We start from the raw sequence: 18,659 nt of genomic DNA, 5'->3' as shown, positions 1-18,659 counted from the left end.
GTTGTTGAGACTGAATTTTTCTAATGATAGTCAAACAAGTGAAAGCTACTCCTAGTTTGGCAGCAACAATATAGTAATAGCTGATTTTAATTGTGCACTTATGAATGAGATATGGTGTTTAGTAGGTATACTTGCATTGTGTATGATCCCTTGCTTAGGTTTGTATCTGCAGCTTTGAGGAATTGCATTTATTTCCTTGAATGAAATGGAAGATGTAAGAGTTGAAGTACAACTAAAAAAAAAAAAATCCACATGATCAGAGGAGCATTAACAACCTCTATCACATGTTCCTAAACGGTAGTTCAGAACTGACTCCAATTTAGCCCAAAATTATTCTAGAGAAAAGTTTACTTCTAGTTTAGGACATATTGATTTGGGCAAATGTAGATGATTTGTCATATTTTCGTGTTCTAAATGAGGCATGTGACCCTCCTTGATATCTCCAGTGGAATTAGTGTCACTGCTCTGGTGACATAAAGAGTCAGTGAACCCCTGTTTAGACTTCATCAGTGGCTGCATTATCACTAAGTTATTTGAAAAGTCTTCCACTGTTGTCCCATTAGTTAAAGATTTTGTTTGGTATAGCAACAGAAACAGTTGTTTAGAAATGCTGTTAAAATTGCATTCTGAATCTAAGCAGAGCTTTGCTCTCATTAAATCTTTACAAGTTCATTGTAAAGAATATTTATGATCATACATGTTTGTAATTCTTTCTCCATGCCTCACTTGCCAATAGGAAATTTTCTAAAAGCCTGCATAGCTTATAAACATATGTAAAAATTATTGCTTACCCTCTTATCTGCTTGACTCTTGTCTTTGGACTACACTATGTCCTTCTTGCTTGTCTATTTCTGAAGTGTACTTGGAAATCTCAGTTGATAAGCAGGGCAGACTGCTGGGGCATAGGCACATGAAGACAGCTTGGTCAGAGCTGGCAGAAGTTGATTGCCGATGTGGTGGGGAAGGGGAGAAACTGAAAAGCCACACTTGACAAATAACTCAGGTTGTGTCCATTTCTGGGGTTCATGTCCAACCTGTGCTGTGGAGTTAATTCATAGAAATCTATCTACAAAACAGCTGAGAAAATTTCCCAGGGAGGGTGGGAGTGGGGAGAATGCATCCTACATCCCAACCCCATTCCCACAAAAATATAACAAAAAAACCAAGGCCCTCAGACCTGATAAAGCACTCATAATAACACATAATTTTGTAAGAGTTGGTAACATATTAACTGTTCCCAAACACAGGCCTGAGTTCTGTTGAAAAGAAAATGCTGAGAGGCCATTTTCAATAAATTTTTGAACTCACTGGAATTAAAAAAAAAAAAAAAAAAAAACAACCTGCTTTAATGCCTTCTTAACAGAGTGTTAAACAAATGAGAGGCTTTGTGCTGTGGGGTGTCAAGACAGTCACCAATACAGAAATATTGTGCCTAGCTGAAGAACTTGGGAAATATTGTGGCTGACAGAGAAACTCAGAGAGAAGTGCCTAGCTGTTACGGCCATATCTATGGACTGAAATGCTGAGCACTTCTACCTTTAGTACTTCAGCATCCATTGCTGAAGACAGACATTCGCCTGCATAAGCACACTGCTACTGTCAAGCCAAGAATAATTACAGTGTTGCCATAATTTCATCTAATATTTTAACTATATTCAGATTTCCCTAGTGTTTTCAAAATGTATTTTAAAACACTATTTTTAAAATGTATTTCATGGCAGTCTTTTTCTAAACCAAAATCCAGAATTCATTAGTTGTTCAGATAATTTTAAATTCATAATTCTAAAATAATTTCAGAGAAGTTTTGCAAAGAATTCCTATGTCTTTCACCTAGATTCCCCAAATGTTAAGACCTTACATATTTGTTTTATCAATCCCTCTACATATATACATGCATTATTCTTTTCTGAATTGTTTGAAAGTAATTGCAGAAGTGATACTTCCTTATAGTTCATTGTATTTCCTTAAAACAAGGAAATTCTCTTATAAAACTATAGTACAACTATCAAAATCAGGAAATCAGCATGTATATAGTGTTTTCTAATCTATAGACTTTATTCAGATTTTGCCAGTTTTCTCAGTAACAACAAGTACATAATGATTTATTTCCTCTGGCAAGATTCCATCCAGGTCCCCATGTTAATGGTCAAATGTTCTAAAACAGTTGCTTAATTTTTGTCTCTCATGACTGTAATATTTTTGAAAAGTTGAAGAGTCTTTGGAAATTATAATCCAAAGTATCATTTGATTTGGGTTTGTCCAATGCTCCCTCATCAAGTTTGGGCTGTGCAGTTTTGGACACATGTGAAATTGTGTTCTTCTCAGTAGGTTATATTGGAAGGGCACAGTGTCAATCTGTTCCATCACCGCTAATGTGAACTTGGTGATGGTAACTGATGGTCATCTTGATTAAGGTGATGCTTGTCGGGGTTCTCCACTATTCAGCTGCTGATTTTCCCTTCATAATTAATAAGCAATTTGTGGGGAAATGCTTTGAGATTTAAAGTCTGTTTCTCATCAGACTTTCATCTGTTAGTTTTAGCATTCATTGATAGTTCTTGCCAGAATCACATCCAAGTAAATTTTATGCTCTTCGCTGGGAACTTTTGCTTTTTATCCTCTCTTAAGTGACCTCATGAACACTGCTTCAAAACTGTACCCAGTTTCTTACTGAGTTTTAGTTACTTGGCCCCAAAAACCTTTCTATGATGTATTCTGAGACCAGGTGTTGTTTCATTTCTTCCTGCTTACACCTTCCCTTTTCGACAGGTGCTGCAGCTCTTCTAGAACTTCTATTGGTTTAAACCATCAGTTGGTTATGTAAGATATTTAGCATGACATTTTGCTTTGTCCTAGTTTTTCTCCTGCCTGTTCCTGGTTTTAAACTAAAATTTTTTCTCCATTGTGGGCATATCCTGAGACTGATTCATTTCTATTTTTTAAGTGAAGGCCTTTGATATCTTTCTTTATAAGAGATTTTCTCGATTTTTGGTATTTAATTATTGTAATTGTCCTTTAAAATACAGGGAGGGTCTTGCCATGTTGCCCAGTCTGACTTGGAATTCCTGGACTCAAGTGATCTTCTTGCCTCAACCTCCCAAGTAACTGGGACTACAGATGTGTACCATTGCACCCAGTTGTATTTTTTTTTTTAATACACAGCTTTAATTCTCCAAATCTGCCATTTTCTTTATCCTTTTTTTTTTTATCTCTGATTGTAGCTTCTGAAAATCATCTTCATCTAACTTTTTAAAATCTCTTTCAGTGTAGGCCACTGTGATTTGAAGCCGACTTCCCAATGATTGTCTTGTAAAACATCAAAATTAACAAGCTAATTCTGCATGGTTCGGTCTAGACCTCTGCTTCTGAGAAGTTGACTTGTGCCTTTTCTGTAATATTGTTTTTTTCTTTAAGTTGTGTTTCTCTAATATTTTCAATAGTTTGTTTGTCTTCCAAAAATATTATAACTCATTTTTTTAAATTAACTTGCTCATTTTCATTTACCTTACATGTAAATTTACATGCAAATGCCCTACATGTATTGCTGCTAGCAATCAGGTTCATTCTTATTGTGTGGTCCATTACATGGCCAATTCAATTTTCTCTTTCCTTTCATTTTTATTTTAATGTGTTGCCCAAGGTGAAAATGCATTTAATTAGAGGTTCTCAAACTTTCAAGTACCTAATCTTTCCTACCTTCCAGAATGCCTTACCTTTCGCCATCTCCGAAAACATATCAGTAGTCCCACTGAAGTTCCACATCGTCTCCCCCATAAGAAACACTTAGTAAATAGTAGTTATCAAGCTTGAAGCCTTCCCTAGCTGGGTATCACAGAGGGATAGTTTCTTGAATTTGTTATCTACCATTTCTTAAGCTCTTTAGCATGTATTTGCCTATCTCAGCTTTAATCCTTTCCTTCCATGAAATCAAGTGTTCTTTATATACCAAGTGTTTTATGAAGGGAAAGAGTGGGGTGCCTGACCACATACAGTCTCCAAGTCTTTGAAATTGTGTGCAGCTTTTTGTGTGTTTCTTTTGGGATGGAGTTTATAGTTTCACCAAATTCTCCAAAACAACCTGCCTCCCTTTTTTCAAATTCTGTTTTAAGTTCATATGCTCTAGAACAAAAGCCAAGCAGACTACTTTTTGTGCATTTCAGTGTGTAAAGAAATAAACCATCAGTCCCTAGAGTCTTCCTTCTGCTCTTCCATTCCTGAAGTGTTCATCAGGTCTAGTCTTTGCCAGGTTAATGAAACTCTAAATAGTTCCCTTGGAAATGTTGGATCCTTTCCTTATTATGTAATACCTCAAAGGAACCCAGCTTTGAAACTTAAAAATCATTCCATAATTTGAGGGATATTAATCACTACCTAGGATTCATATATTCTTGTTCTTATCACTTTGTCAACTGGTCAATTGCTCTCCTTCTCTTATAGATAGATGTTCAAGTAGTTCCCCTTAAAAGCGTCCTTCTGGGGTGCTTTCTCCTCTTTCAGAAGCTGTGTAAGTGTTCTTTCCCCTCTTCCGTCTGTCCCCTTTGCCTTCTGCAACCCATATGGAAGGCAAAATAGAAAGTTAAAAATATTTGCCTTCTTTCCCTTTTTGTCTTTGGCATTCCCCACCAAAACTTTTTGAAACTGCTTTTCTCTGTCCTGCCCCAGTTTTTAAATATGTTCTGTTTCTCCTTCAGCGTTCCCACTGAAAGATGACCCCCTGACATTCATCAAAATCCTGAAACCCCATCCCCATCAAAATGCAGACTTACGAATATCTAAACTCTCATTGCCACTCCTTTTGGCCTTAATCTTATATCCTGTCAATGGGGTTTTGCCAAAGTTAAGCCCAAATCAGTTTCCGTTTCCCTTCCCTTTTCCCTTGCCTTCCTGCCCTCCTCTTCTTCACTTCTTCTAGTGCTCCTGCCTTGTATCCATATACTCTTCTTTATCATTTTTATTTCTGCATCTTCTCCTTTCTCCTCAAATTTCTATCCTCCCTTGTCCCCCACTGGCACCCCATTTGATTTTTTTAATTTATTTATTTACTTTTTAGTATGCTCCACTCACTTAAATGGAGATTATTTGTTTTGACACAATCCCTGTGAGGCTGGAGAACAAACATATTATATGCTCCATCTTACAAAGATAATAACTAAGGCTTGCAAAGTTTTAACTTGAAAATTCTAACATAACCATTTGCCATAAAGAGAAATCCAAAGCCCCCTTGCCATACTCAATTTATCTAATGACTCCTTCTTCTCTCTTGAAAGTAAAGATACTAAATTGATTTTTTGGCTATTTTTCTCAAGTCACATCAACATCTGTGTGCACCTTTCTCAGAAAGAGAAATTTCATTCTTTGGAACAAGTAAAACATTCAATGCTTGAAAATTCCCTCTATAAAATGTTCATCCAGAAGTCGGTTCCAGTTTATTATTTAATACTGCTTTGTAAAAACATAACTGAATACTTTACTTTAACATACATAAAATTAGGTAATTGAAATATGATTTGCTGTCATCACTAAGAATTATATCATAATAGAAGTTCTACAATAAATAGGACACCTTCCCCCTTCAAAGCAAATGCTGAATTGGAAGCAAATTTAATTGTTTAAACTGCAAAAAGTTGAAAGGTGGTGGTGTCCAGATTGTTCAAAAATAGAAAGTGGTAATACTTGAATATTGTTTCTTATTCTCTTGATTAGAGAATATAAAGAGCACAATAACCCATTAGGTGGCATTTTGATATCTTGGAATTTCGCTTAACTGTTTAATAAAAAAGAATCAAAACTTCAGTCTATTCTGGAGAAATAATTCATCTGATTTTGGCAAGCACTTATCAGAGTCCTCCCAAATTACACAGCCAGTAAAACAATGGGCCAAGGTCTCCAATCAAGATCAGATGCTGTTCTGATATATTTCCACCATCATTGCTAATGTTACCCCTTGAAAATAGTTCCTCTGCCAGACTGATTTTTGAATATGCGGCACTCATATCCAGAAAGACTTACATAATTTTTAAACAATCTTGAGTCACCTTAGAAATAATGCAATGAATATTTTATATAAGTAAGTAGAGCTTCAAATGAAAGTTCTAATGAAATGCACTTTAATAAGATGCAAAGAAAATGGTAAATATGGTTCCATTATATTATAGAGAGTGTAGTTAATTTTACTTACTCACATTTAAGCTCTTTACTTATCCTTATGTCTCACTGATTAGAAGATAGCCTGTTCACAACATGCCTGAAGAAAATGTTTTGCTGAGTAAATACACGAACAAATACATCTTTTGTAAACTGATAATGAAAGGAAGCGAAAGCCCCTAAGCTTTTTTGCTCTCTTCATCATTTACAATCTTTAACATTTTGTCCTGTAACTTATTGTGAAATTTTCCCTATTCTGTGGCACTGATAAAAATCTGAACATCCTGACTCCTGCTTTCCCTGTCCTTTCAAAACCTGTCACCGTGGATGCCTGTGTTTTAACAGAATCCATATGTTCCCTATTAGGCTTACCTTGTTCTCCACCCCCCGCCCCCAATGTATCTGCTATGCACATCTTGCATGGCTCTTGGCATTCATTTTATAATATCATGACAGAGGGTAACCAGTTTTCTTTTAGTTTAAGAGTCAGAAGTCAAGTCATTGTCATTGAAATGTCTTCTAGTGTTCTTCATCTTGTTTATGGTCTTTCAGTGTTCAGAATGGTTCAGGAATGTTTTTATAACCCAGTCATCAGCAGTGGTAAAAAGCAACACTGATGACTGCAGCCCTAAGTGACTCCACATCTCCCATTACCTCTGAGGAAACAATCATGATATTTGAGATTTGTGCTTCTCAAGTTATTGACCTTACAGTAAATGGGAGGATAGAGAGGAGGCAGAGAAGGAGAGAAAAGAATGGGAAACTGTATTGTCCCACAATGAAAAAAGGTCCTAAATAAACTCATAGGTATATCCTTGTGATAAGACAGTGGTCTTGAGCTGGTTTATAAAAGAGTAAGAACAGGTAGATTACTCGTCTTTTAAGAATTAATTTCTCAGAAAAAAGACAGAAACTTTCAAATTATAAAATGACCTAGGTAAGTAGAAGAAGGGGATTGGGGAGGGAGGAGGGAAGTAAAAAGGATAGCACTGGGGAATGAAACAGAGAAAACTATGTTATATGCATTTATGACTATGTCAAAATGAATCCCACTGTTATGTATGACTATAATGCACTAAAAAATAAATAATTTAAATTTATTGTGGGAAAAAAAAAGGAAAAAATGATCTCACTGAGGACAGTTTGCTGAGTGTCTTAAAGGGAAAAAATAATAATTGATATCATATTGTAGTTATTCATTGACCAATAGCTGTTGCTCAACTTATGTGCTGTCCTCTCTTCTTATGTATAATTCCAGTTAATATCAGAAGATGCTTTGCCTGAAATGTGGAAAAGCAATATTATAATCTGCTTAAGTCCCTATTAAGTAACCATTTACTACATTTATTATCTACTTTGCCAGGATATCAGAATATCCATCTCTGATGGAAAAAAAGTTATAATACATGTAACCCCTATTAAATATTAAATATCCATTTATTATCAGATTATCATAATGGTTCATTTAAAGCTGGTTTACAAATAAACCCATGCCAGATCTAGGGATGATGCATGTCTGTAGGATGGTAAAAATTAAGAGTTCATTACACTTACATGATTTAGTTGCTCATAGAACAGAAGTCGATGTGTATCAATCAGTAAGATGCCAGTTGGTATAGGTAGCACTTGTCCATGAGTGTTTTGAGTTATAAAATATACTTGGTTTCATACATTTACTCATTTTCAAATATTAAAAATCTCATACTCAGAATTTATCTGCAGTGGAAAGTACCCTTCTGCTTCTCCACTTTCAGGAACCATCTAGAAATCATTTTTTAATAAATATTGAGGATGAAAAGGTTGAAAAAGAAGAATTGGGTAACTGCAAATACACAAAACTGGGGAGCAAAAGCATGTTTAAAAAAATAAAGTAAAGGTCAATAATTTACATTTTACACCTATAACTATATTAGCAGCTTGCATGCCATTTCCCAGAGCTGCCCTCAGTACTTGTCTGTTGAACTTTTTTAGATGTTTCTGTCTTTATTTTTTATTGGTTCATATTAACTATGATATTAATAAATCATATTAAATATGATTTGCTCATGTTCAGTCCCCAGTCCTTACCCTTAACCTCCTCCCTCCTCCTGTTCCCTTTCCTCTACTCTAGATATCTTTATGTTATATACTTATAATTGTTATTTTAAGTTAGTATCTTGTGGATATACATATAATGGTGAGATTCACTGTAGTATATTCATATATGTACATAGGAAAGTTAAAGTCAGATTCATTCCATTGTTTTCCCTTATCCCCTCCCCACCAATCCCCTTCTACTCCCCTGATCTTTTTTTTTTTTTTTTTTTTTTTTTTTTATGGAATCCTCCTGATTTCTTCCCCCCCACAACCACCCCTGCCTTATTTTAGACTAGTTTCCACTTATCAGAGAAGCATTCAACCTTTGACTTTCTGGATCTAGCTATTTCACTTAACATTGTGGTCTCCAGTTCCATGCTATGTTTCTTGAGAGCACTAAATGCTCCCCTGAAAGTTTCTTTCTCAAACATAGTGAAGCATCTTTTCCTGCAGTGTGTCCTAGGAAATGCTCTACAGGGTGAGGAAGCAATGAAACAGGGCCAAGTTGATAGTAAAATCAATGTAAGAGGTTCTCATATCTCTTTTTCTGTTGAAGGACACAATGCATATTAGTGTATTTCAGAAAGGATTTGCTATATAGCAACTTATTTAACTTCGTTACTTTGTTTTTCCACCTTCTCTCCAAGCTGATTTTTCTTTTCTCATTTTAGCATCTTATTTAAAGCTATTTATTTTATTTTACCCACTTTTAAAATTCTTTTTTATTCCAACGCCTTTTAACACATTATGAGAACTGATAGTCTCACATTGGGAAACATTTGGCAGGAGCCTCTTCCCTTCACCATTAAGGTCCTTTCTTCCCTCTCTTTCCTATGGTCACCACTTCTTCAGGATTCAGTCTCTTTTCAGTCATAAATACAACAAGGAATTAAATCTACTTCTCCTTTCACATATTCCACATATAAATAGGGTTAAGGATAGAGTATTCTCTGCACTGTTTGACTAGGATGAGAAATTTTAATAACTAATATAGTAAACTAATAAGAAATTATATAGACATTTGTACAGCTTTAAAATATAGGCCAGAGTACTAAACAGGATTTTTGGGAAGAGTTGGATTAGTTATCTAGTTAGCTTGTTAGCTAGTTAACTGTTACATATTCAAGAGATAGTGGAAAGTTCCTCTGCCTCACTTCTGCATTCTAAAGGAGAAATATAACACTGACATTGGCTCGGAATATTTTTAGACGTAGTGTTTATAACTTTCATAACTTCCTGAAAAGCCAGCCATTCAGGTCTCTCTCCTCTATGCACCTATACCCTAATTCATCCATTACAGTCCATGAATCAGGCCCACTCCCTCTAACAAGAACAGATGAAACACCTGTGCAGATAGGCCAGTCTCATCCTAAAATATCTGTGCATTCTCCTAGAAACTCTAAATCCAGTGCCTTTTCCTCTCTGTAGTATATTTTGCAATTGGTTGGATAAAGAGAGCCTGGGAAGCCTGATAAGAAACCTAGAGCACAGGGTGCTAAATATGAGACTCTAGCACTGGCAGTGTTTTCTGAAGTACATTGTCGTCTGCCTCAGTTTCCTTATAAAAGGGAGATGAGATTTGTCAGTTACATGTTTCCATGACCAGATGATTTTTACCCCCACCCAAAGTATATGGCATTGCATGCTATTTTAGAGATACAAAAATGAATGTAATATGGCATTTATCACACAATCTACAGGTATGCTATGAAAACGAACATATCGTCTTACAGGTAAAAGCCATTGTATTGTTACTTCATTTTATATAAACTGATAGAGTCCATTTCAGTCTATATTGTGGTCCAAAACAAAGGAAAATATTTCCAGAAGATTTTAAATGCTCCAGGGTTTAGTTTCTTTTTTCCCTCCTGTTTTGGTTTTAGTATGTTACAACTCCTAGGTGGTTTGTATGCTATGGCTTAGTCATGGAGCTTTACTCATTTCATGGTATTTTAAAAGAAAAAACAAATTTTACTTTTTGAAAATCCTAGTTTAGGTAAGAAGAGACTGATGTTTGGATGCTTTTTTTGTACAGCCTCAGAAATCTGGGAATTTGAACAGGCTACACATCTCACTGGATGAGTAGATGTTTAAAAAATATGTATATATTCTTAAGGCAGGATGTTATTGGAACTTGCTGCTTATAAAGTTATTTTAGGGAAAGCTAGAAGACATTACTCCTGCAAAAGTATGTATTACATTTGATAACAATAAATAGAAATTCTTAACCTTAAAAAATTAGATGACTTTCTGTATTATTTATTATTGTTTTGTAATTTCTGTTCAGAATTGTTACAAACGTTCAATTTTTGTGTGCACAGTTCTTTTATATTCAAACTGTAGGAGCTCCCACTTATGAGCTTAAAAGGTTCAGAGATAAAAGTAAAGAAAATATTTTAGTTGAAAATTATGTAATGGAGAACTTAGCTTCAATAAAAGTAACTGCATAATACATTTGCTCTTTTTAAGATAATCTCAGACTATTTATTATTTTTCAAGCTTACAAATCACACATTAGAGAATTACCTTGAGACATAGCAAATTAACTTCCCTAATTTAGTTTCTGAAAGGTAAATGTTTTGCTATAGCTTGCTCCAAAATCAGCTTAAATCATGTTATTCAGATGACTATTAAGTGAACAAATTGAAATTAGCTCTTGCAACAGAGTTTTCTCCCTATAAAACCTAGCCAGAAATCCATACGGAAAGTTTATTTTTAAAAGAGTAAGAGCCTTTTTATATTATCTTAGTCAATTTTCCAATACAACTGGTCTCTCTGGCCAAACAGTGGATAGTCATCTAGCAACATCTCATCTCTAGTTGTTCCATATAGAAAATTGGTAAGAGTGAGTGGTTCAATCAAGTTCACACTTTTGAATTTTACAAAAAAATTACATCTAGAGTGTTTTGCTCTGGTGTAGAAAAAGCTGTAGAATACAAATTGATGGTAGAAACACAATTTATATCTCAGATAAAGTGAGCCGTACAGATACAACAGACTTGGCCATTTAGTGGAATTAGCTGGCACATGCATCTCTCTTACAGGACTGATGCATTGACATGGCTGCCTCTGCAAGAGGTATCTGTTCTTGTAAGAAAATGGGGAATTCATATTGATGAAGTCCTTGCTATTAGGTTTTAATATGAATCACCTTGGGAACCATAGGCTACACATCCATTTTGGCCTTCTCTGTGTTTACACAAAGGGAACAGCTTCAAAGGCTTCATGGTGTAGTATTCATACTGGCCTCATCACACAGAGCTGTGGTTTGATGTTCTCATTCCCAATTTATCACCAACGTCTAAGTACCTGGGTACCATGGTGATAAAGTGCATTGAAATACATAGGTAATCAGCCAGTGTACTGGGAGATTGATTCTTTTTTCTCTTCCTTTTCTGAACAGACAAAAGTGGTCCTCTCAGAAGCAATGGGAGTAAGAGGACACTTACCATTTACTTTATGAGAACAGCAATGATAAAGGCAAAGATGCCATTTAATTAATAACTTTTCTTGGGCAGTGACTATCTCCAAAGATTGAAAGTATTGAGAACCTTAATTGACCTCTCCATAGGTAGAACAAAGGCTGCTCTTTTCCCATTTTTAAGTTGGAAGATACATAAAAGGCCAAATCATTTGCTTACTGTCAAGCTGACTTCAGGTCCATAATAGAATTGGGACTGGGACTCAGTACTCTTGAATTTTAAGGTGAGATCACTGTGCACACTGTGACTTATTACAGATAATGATCCATACTTTAATCACTGTCCTGTAGAGCACATTGCAGCTTAAAAGAGGCCATGCAGTCTGAACTGACTAAAAAGAATATGTTTTTAAAGCTTTTTAAATATTCAGATGCACACACTTCATTTTAAATGTTGGCAGCTTGACCATTCACAACTCTGACCCAAATTGCTTCTTCAAACATTTTAATTGAATCCAAATTACCTCACTTTCCACTTTTCCATAATAATGTAGCATACTCATTGCTATGACAGTAACCATGGAAAATTTGGCTTCTGGTACTTTCGTTCTACTAACATTCAACCTCTCTTCACATTAACTTAATTTTTAATTTTTCATCCTCATATTTTAATATTATATATATTTATTTTTTCTAACTTATAGTAGTCTTTTCTTTATACTCATTTCTTTGAAATTTTGGACAGATGACATCTGATCTTTTTTCCCTGTAACAAATTGAGGTGTATCTGACATATAATAACCTACACATATTTAAAATGTGCAATTTAGGTTTGTATCAGTATTCACCCATGAAACCATCACCCCTACCCCCAAATTTCCTCATGATTCCTTATAATCCATACCTTCTCCCATCTTCCAGCCCTTGCTTGCATCCCCATTCAACCACTGATCTGCTTTCTCTTTTCTGTGGATGGGATCCACATTTTCTAGAATTTTATATAAATGGAATCATACACTGTGAACTTTTATGTCTGTCTTCTTTACCCAGCATAATTATTTTGAGAATCATCCATGTTATTGCTTGCATCACAGTACATCACTTTTTATTGCTGATTAGTGTCCTTTGTATGGATATACAACATTATGTTTATCTGTTGGTGGAAATTTGTTTCCAGTTTGGGGCTATAAAAACTGCTGTGACCATTTGTGGACAAATCTTTGTGAGAATATATATTTCCTTTCCTGTTGGGTGAATACTTACAAATGAAATGGCTGGATCATATGTTAGATGTGGGCTTGATTTTTTGAGAAATTGTTAAATCATTTTTCACACATTACCATTTTACATTTCCAGCAGCAGTGTGTAAGATTTCCAGTTCCCCCACCTCGTGGCAACACATGGCATAGTCTTCTTCATTTTAGTCTTTCTAATTGGTGTGCAGTGATGTCTCATTATGGATTTAATTTATATTTCCCTAATGACTAATGATATAAAGTCATTTCATGTGCTTATTTGCTATCCATATATCTTCTTTGGTAAAGTGTCTATCCAGTCTCTTTTGCACTTTTATTCCATTGCTTCTTTCCTTATTTTTGAGTTTTAAGAGCTCTTACAATCATAGTTTAAATTCCAAGTCCTTTCACAGATGTATGCTTTGGAATAGTTTCTCTCAGTCTATGGCTATCCTTTTCTTTCCTTAAGAGTATCTTTTGAGGAGAAGTTTATAAATTCATAAATTGAATTTGTTCTTTTCTTCAGAATTAATATTTTATTGGATATTCCAAGTCCTTCCTTAGATGTATGCTTTACAAATATTTTCTCTCAGTCTGTGATTGTCTTTCTCATTCCTTAGCAATATCATATGAAGAGTAGTTTTTTTTAATTTTGAAGAAGTACAGTTTATGAATTTGTTCTTTTCTTTGGAATTAATATTTTATTGGATAATGACTAGGGTGTTTCACAATATATTTCATGTGGTACCACTTTTTTTATTTTTTAAGAGACTTTGTATTTAAAAAGAAGGAAATATTAAGATTTATATTCAGTTAATATACACATTTAAAAATTAATCTATTATTTTAGGTGCAAGTTATTCTCACAGTTAGACCTAACCTGCAAAACTCAGACCAGAAAAAAATTCTGTGATCAGAGCAATATTTCTAATGTTAACTACAAATGACTCATATTTGTTTGTTTATTATTTTTAATTGTGGGTAAAGTTCACCAAACCTAATATCAGCAGTGCCTTTTACAACCCACTACTGGGACAGCAGTAGTGTTGGAGTAAGAATGATGGGATACTGTAATAATGTTTGGTTTTTACGATCATGTTTTAAATGTCACAAAGATTTTTCTCAAACTTGCCTTCAAGAAGTGTTATAAATGTGTGTCATCTATTTTGAATTAATTCTTATATATAGTATCAGGTATGGATCAAGGTTTGTATTTCACATGTGGAGATCCACTTGTTCCAGAACAACTTGTTGAATAGACTACTCTTTCTCTACTGAATTGTCTTTTCACCTTTGTCAAAAATCAATTGTCCAGGGCTGGGGATATAGCTGAGTTCGTAGAGTGCTTCCCTGTCAAACACAAGACCCTGGGTTCAATCCCTAGCACCACAAAAAAAAAAAAAAAAAAAAAGGAAGAAGAAGAAGAAAAAAAAAATAATCAATTGTCCATATATGTAGGTCTGTTACCAGACTCTCCGTTCAATTAATGGTGCATTTTTACAAAAATGCACACTGTCAAAAATAACAGAATGAATCAAACATCATTACCCTATGTAAATGTATGATTACACAAACGGTATGCTGTTACTCCATGTACAAACAGAAACAACATGTATCCCATTTTTTTACAATAAAAATAAATTTTAAAAATGCACACTGTCTTGATTATTGTACTTTATAATTAATTGTGAAGCCAGGTATCCCTCTAAATTTGTTCTTCCCTCTTGTATAGTTGTTTTGTCAATTCTAGAGTCTTTACTTTTCAATAGGATGTTTAGAATCAGCTCTTCAGTTTCTACAAAGAAGCTTGCTGGGATTTTGATTTGGATTATGTTGAATCTTTAGATGATCAATTTAGGGAAAATTAATATCTTAGCAATATTGAGTTTTCTGACCCATAGACAAAATATCAAATAATATGAAATTCTTAGGTATCATTCTAATAAAATAAGTGAGATGTATATATTGAACCTCCCAAACATTGCTGAACAAATTACAGACCTAAATGCATACACCACAGCTGGCCCTTTTTAAGTTTTGTCATGCTTTATTTGCCTTTTTCCCCTGCTCTCTATTCAGCAGTCCATCCTCAAAGAAATTAAGGTATAACAAATTTAAAGATTTGCCATTTGCCTCTATCTTTAGTCACAAATGAAAAAGTGATTGATGGAAAGTTTAGAAAAGTTGCATTTATAAATAAATTATTCATGGAATCATTTACTGCTGTGTATTACCCAAGCACTTTGTTCTTTTGCTTCTCCCATTTTTTTCTGTCTTCTGGCACTTTCATTTCTCATTATCATCTTCTGCCATAGATATGAGTGGAGAGAAGAAATGAAACTGAACTCATAAATACTTTTCTATTCTGTTATTAAAAACCTTTATGGAAAAAGAGATTGAATGCTGTGTTTAGGGATTTCACTTATCCTTCCTGTCCCCATTCTGTATCCCTCATAACCATAGAACAGTGAGGTTTAGCAATAGTGGGGAAGTACAAATATGCACATTTAAATATCAAATGCTGCCCTTTAAATCTGCTAATGTGATTTATCAGTGAATACTCAGGACATGTGTGAAGTACATCTCTCAAGAGGGAAGCCTATCTGTTTGAAGAAGAATTTAGAATAATAATAAAGATTTGAATTTTAAAATTGGTTAAATTATCTAATGGAATTGGCTAGGTAACTGTTGAGATTAAAACAAGCTATCACTGAAACCCTCAAGAACTTTTATGTTATTCATCCCTCATCCTTAAAATTAATAATTTTCATAAAAATTTGGTTTTGGCTCTCATCTTGTCAAGACTTGGTATGAGTGATAGCTAGAGTGTTATGCAAAGAAATGACTTTTCAGAATTGTGTGGTATAATAATTTGGATGTTCATAAGAATATCTTCAATAAGACATAATTAAAACTATGTTACTTTGGGTGCAAAAAAAAAAAAACAGAAAAAGAAAATACACAGTATAATGCAATATTCCTAATGATCTTTATTATATTCTTTTAGTTGTTAATTTTCAAAATTAAGAAATCTGTGAAAGACTCAGTTATTACTACCAGTTTTTAAGGTTCTCATGTAACTTAATTTACAGTAAACTTACTTGCATGGTACAAAATATGAAGGTTTTTTTTTTTTCCTTAATATGCGATATGAAGTTTTTAATTCTCTGGAAGGAAATGTAATGAACAAAGAACAAGAGGCAGAGGTAGAACTGGAAAATTGTCAAGGAAAATTGTATTTGGTCTTTGAGAAATACAAATATAAAAAACACAATTGGAATAATTGAAGGCTTAGTTAAGAGTACCAAGAAAGAATAAATGTATTCAAATAAACAAGGTCTATGGCATGCATCATATACCATTTAGAAAATCTGTAAATGTCACTATAGAATTAATAATCATCAATTTGAAAAACCATAGTTTACAGGAAATTTTTCCAAATAATCTTTAGGAAATTTTTCCAGCATTTACTGAGATCCTACTATGTGCCAAACCCTGGAATATGAAGGTAAAAAGTCAAGACAGTCTTCAAGCCTTCCAACTATGGATGAGGGGAGGGGCTTAGAAAATCCTCTTCCCAACAACAACAAAAGAAAAAAAGAATTATAAAGCAAGACAAATCTGACTCGAGCAACTATTTAAGTGTTGTGGAATCAACCAAAGGCATATAATAATACAAGAAGCTTTATGAGTGAAAAGCTATTGGCTTTGAATCTGCCCTCACAGGATGGAAGCTTTACCAGCTCAAGATGTTTGAGCACAACATGGTCCAGTCATTGGCTGACCAGTAACTATATAGTCCCATGGGTGGCCCCTAGCAATCCAGGTTTAAAAATCAAATCAAGAATGAAAAGAACAAAAACAAACCAAAAAAACTAATGATCAGGGTACCACTGGTTATGCTCCATGGGGAGACAAATTTCACAGATTAAGCCCCGGCAAGTCACTAAACAAAGAACAGACTAAGCATAAAAAAAATAAGAAGAAAAAAATGATAAAAAGCAACAACAACCATCTTCAGGAATCTAGAGTTTTTGCAATATATTACCCAACTAGTAAATTTGCAACAAATTAGAAGACAGGTAAAAAATAATAACTAGAAAGGAAAAAAGTTGTCAACAGAAACTGCCTCTGAGAGTCCCTGGATGTTGGATTTAGTAAACAGACAGACTTCAAAGTAACTTTTATAAGTATGGTGAAAGAATTAAACAAATTCAGATTTAAAGAATTATAAGGAATTATGATGATATGACTCAACAAGTAATAAATCTCAATAAGAAGGTAGAAATTATTAAAAAGACAAAAGAATCAAATGGAAGTTCTGGAGTTGAAAATATGGGACCCAACATGAAAAATTCACAAGAATGTCACAAATAGATTTGAAATGGCAGGGAGCAGAATCTGTGAACTTAAGACTAATCATAGAAATCACCCAATCCGAAGATAATGGGAAAAAAGACTGAAGTAAAATAAGCAAAGCCATGCAGTGAGTTCTATGGAAACACACACACATATATAAAACAGAAGTTCCAAAAAGACAAAAAGAAAAAGAGAGAGAGAGAGAGAGAAAGCAGGAGAGGGAAAAAAAATGTGTGGCAAAAAATATTCCCAAATTTGAAACAAAAATTACCCTGCAAATAACAACAAATTCAATGAAACCTAAGTAGGAAAAAAACAAAGCCATCCACACCTAGACACATGCTAAACTAGCCACTGAAAGTCAAAGGAAAAGGAAAAAAATTGTTGAAAGCAGTAAGAGATAAACAGCTCATGTTATGGAGAGGAATTTATGCAATTAATAACTGCCTGACCTCCCGATTAAAAGAGTGAAGTCAGATAGCAAATGAATGAAATTTGCAATGGGCTGAAAGGAAAAAAAGAAAAAAAAATGCCAACCAAGAATTCTATGTCTAGGAAAACTAACCTTCAAGAAATGACGGTGAAATAGACATCCTCAAATTATGAAAGACAGAGAATTCATTGCAAACAGACCTATCTTATAAAAATACCAAAGAAACTATTTCAGGCTAAAGGATTTGACAGCAGAAGATAACTCAGATTCAAAGATTTAAAAAAAAAAAAAAGTTTGCATATAAGTTAATATAGAAACTCCAAAAGAATATGTTTCTCACAGCATAACATCTTAAAAAATTCTACAAAGCAATTTCTCTAATTATTGCTGAGTTTATTATTACTGAGTTTACATGCACGTGAATACATACATATATATGTAATATATATGACAATAATAATACAAAAATTGAGAGGAGATGGAACTATAAGAAGCGATTTTCTTTATTTCACTGTAATGGATTTATTATTAGTCTGCTGTTGATTATGATAAGTCAGGATGCATTTTATAATTATTAAAGCATCTGTTAAGAAAATAACTCCAAAGAAAATAATTAAAAATTAATATAGGATTTAAAATAGTACACTAAAAATATACTTAACATGCAAAAGGCAGCGAAGGAGGAATAGAAGGAAAAAAGGAGGAGACAGAGAAAACAAATAGCAAAATAGAAAATGTAAATCTATCCATGTTAATTAAATGTGAGTCATCTGATCACCTCCATCAAAAGATAGAGATTGGCAAACTAGATTTTAGAAAGGCAAGATGCTGCCTACAGAGACAGACTCAGACACTTATTAAGTTAAAGGTATGAAAAAGATAAATCATGCAAACAGTAATTATCAGAAAACTGTATTGCTCTATTAATATCAGGCAATATACACTGTATAGGATAAGAAAAATGCTTGAATGAGAGATATTCCATGGTAAA

The 18,659-nt window shown here is 33.9% G+C and overlaps 2 protein-coding genes across 5 annotated transcripts in view; one reads left to right on the top strand and one right to left on the bottom strand.

Moving 5' to 3' along the window:
- Positions 1 to 3,222, bottom strand: part of LOC306660163 (gastric triacylglycerol lipase-like) — a 217,910-nt gene extending 214,688 nt beyond the window's left edge. Inside the window, exon 1 of the mRNA XM_079138321.1 lies at positions 792 to 3,222. The gene's annotated coding sequence lies outside the window, so the exon portion shown is untranslated. The remainder of the gene's footprint in view (positions 1 to 791) is intronic.
- Positions 1 to 18,659, top strand: part of RNLS (renalase, FAD dependent amine oxidase) — a 300,101-nt gene that overhangs the window by 91,395 nt on the left and 190,047 nt on the right. The gene's annotated exons all lie outside the window — the stretch shown is intronic.

The sequence above is a fragment of the Sciurus vulgaris genome, assembly GCF_902686455.1.
Source record: "Sciurus vulgaris genome assembly, chromosome: 4".
Taxonomy (NCBI): Eukaryota; Metazoa; Chordata; class Mammalia; order Rodentia; family Sciuridae; genus Sciurus; species Sciurus vulgaris.
The sequence above is the reverse complement of the archived record's forward strand: the minus strand, read 5'-3'. Positions and strand labels throughout refer to the sequence as shown.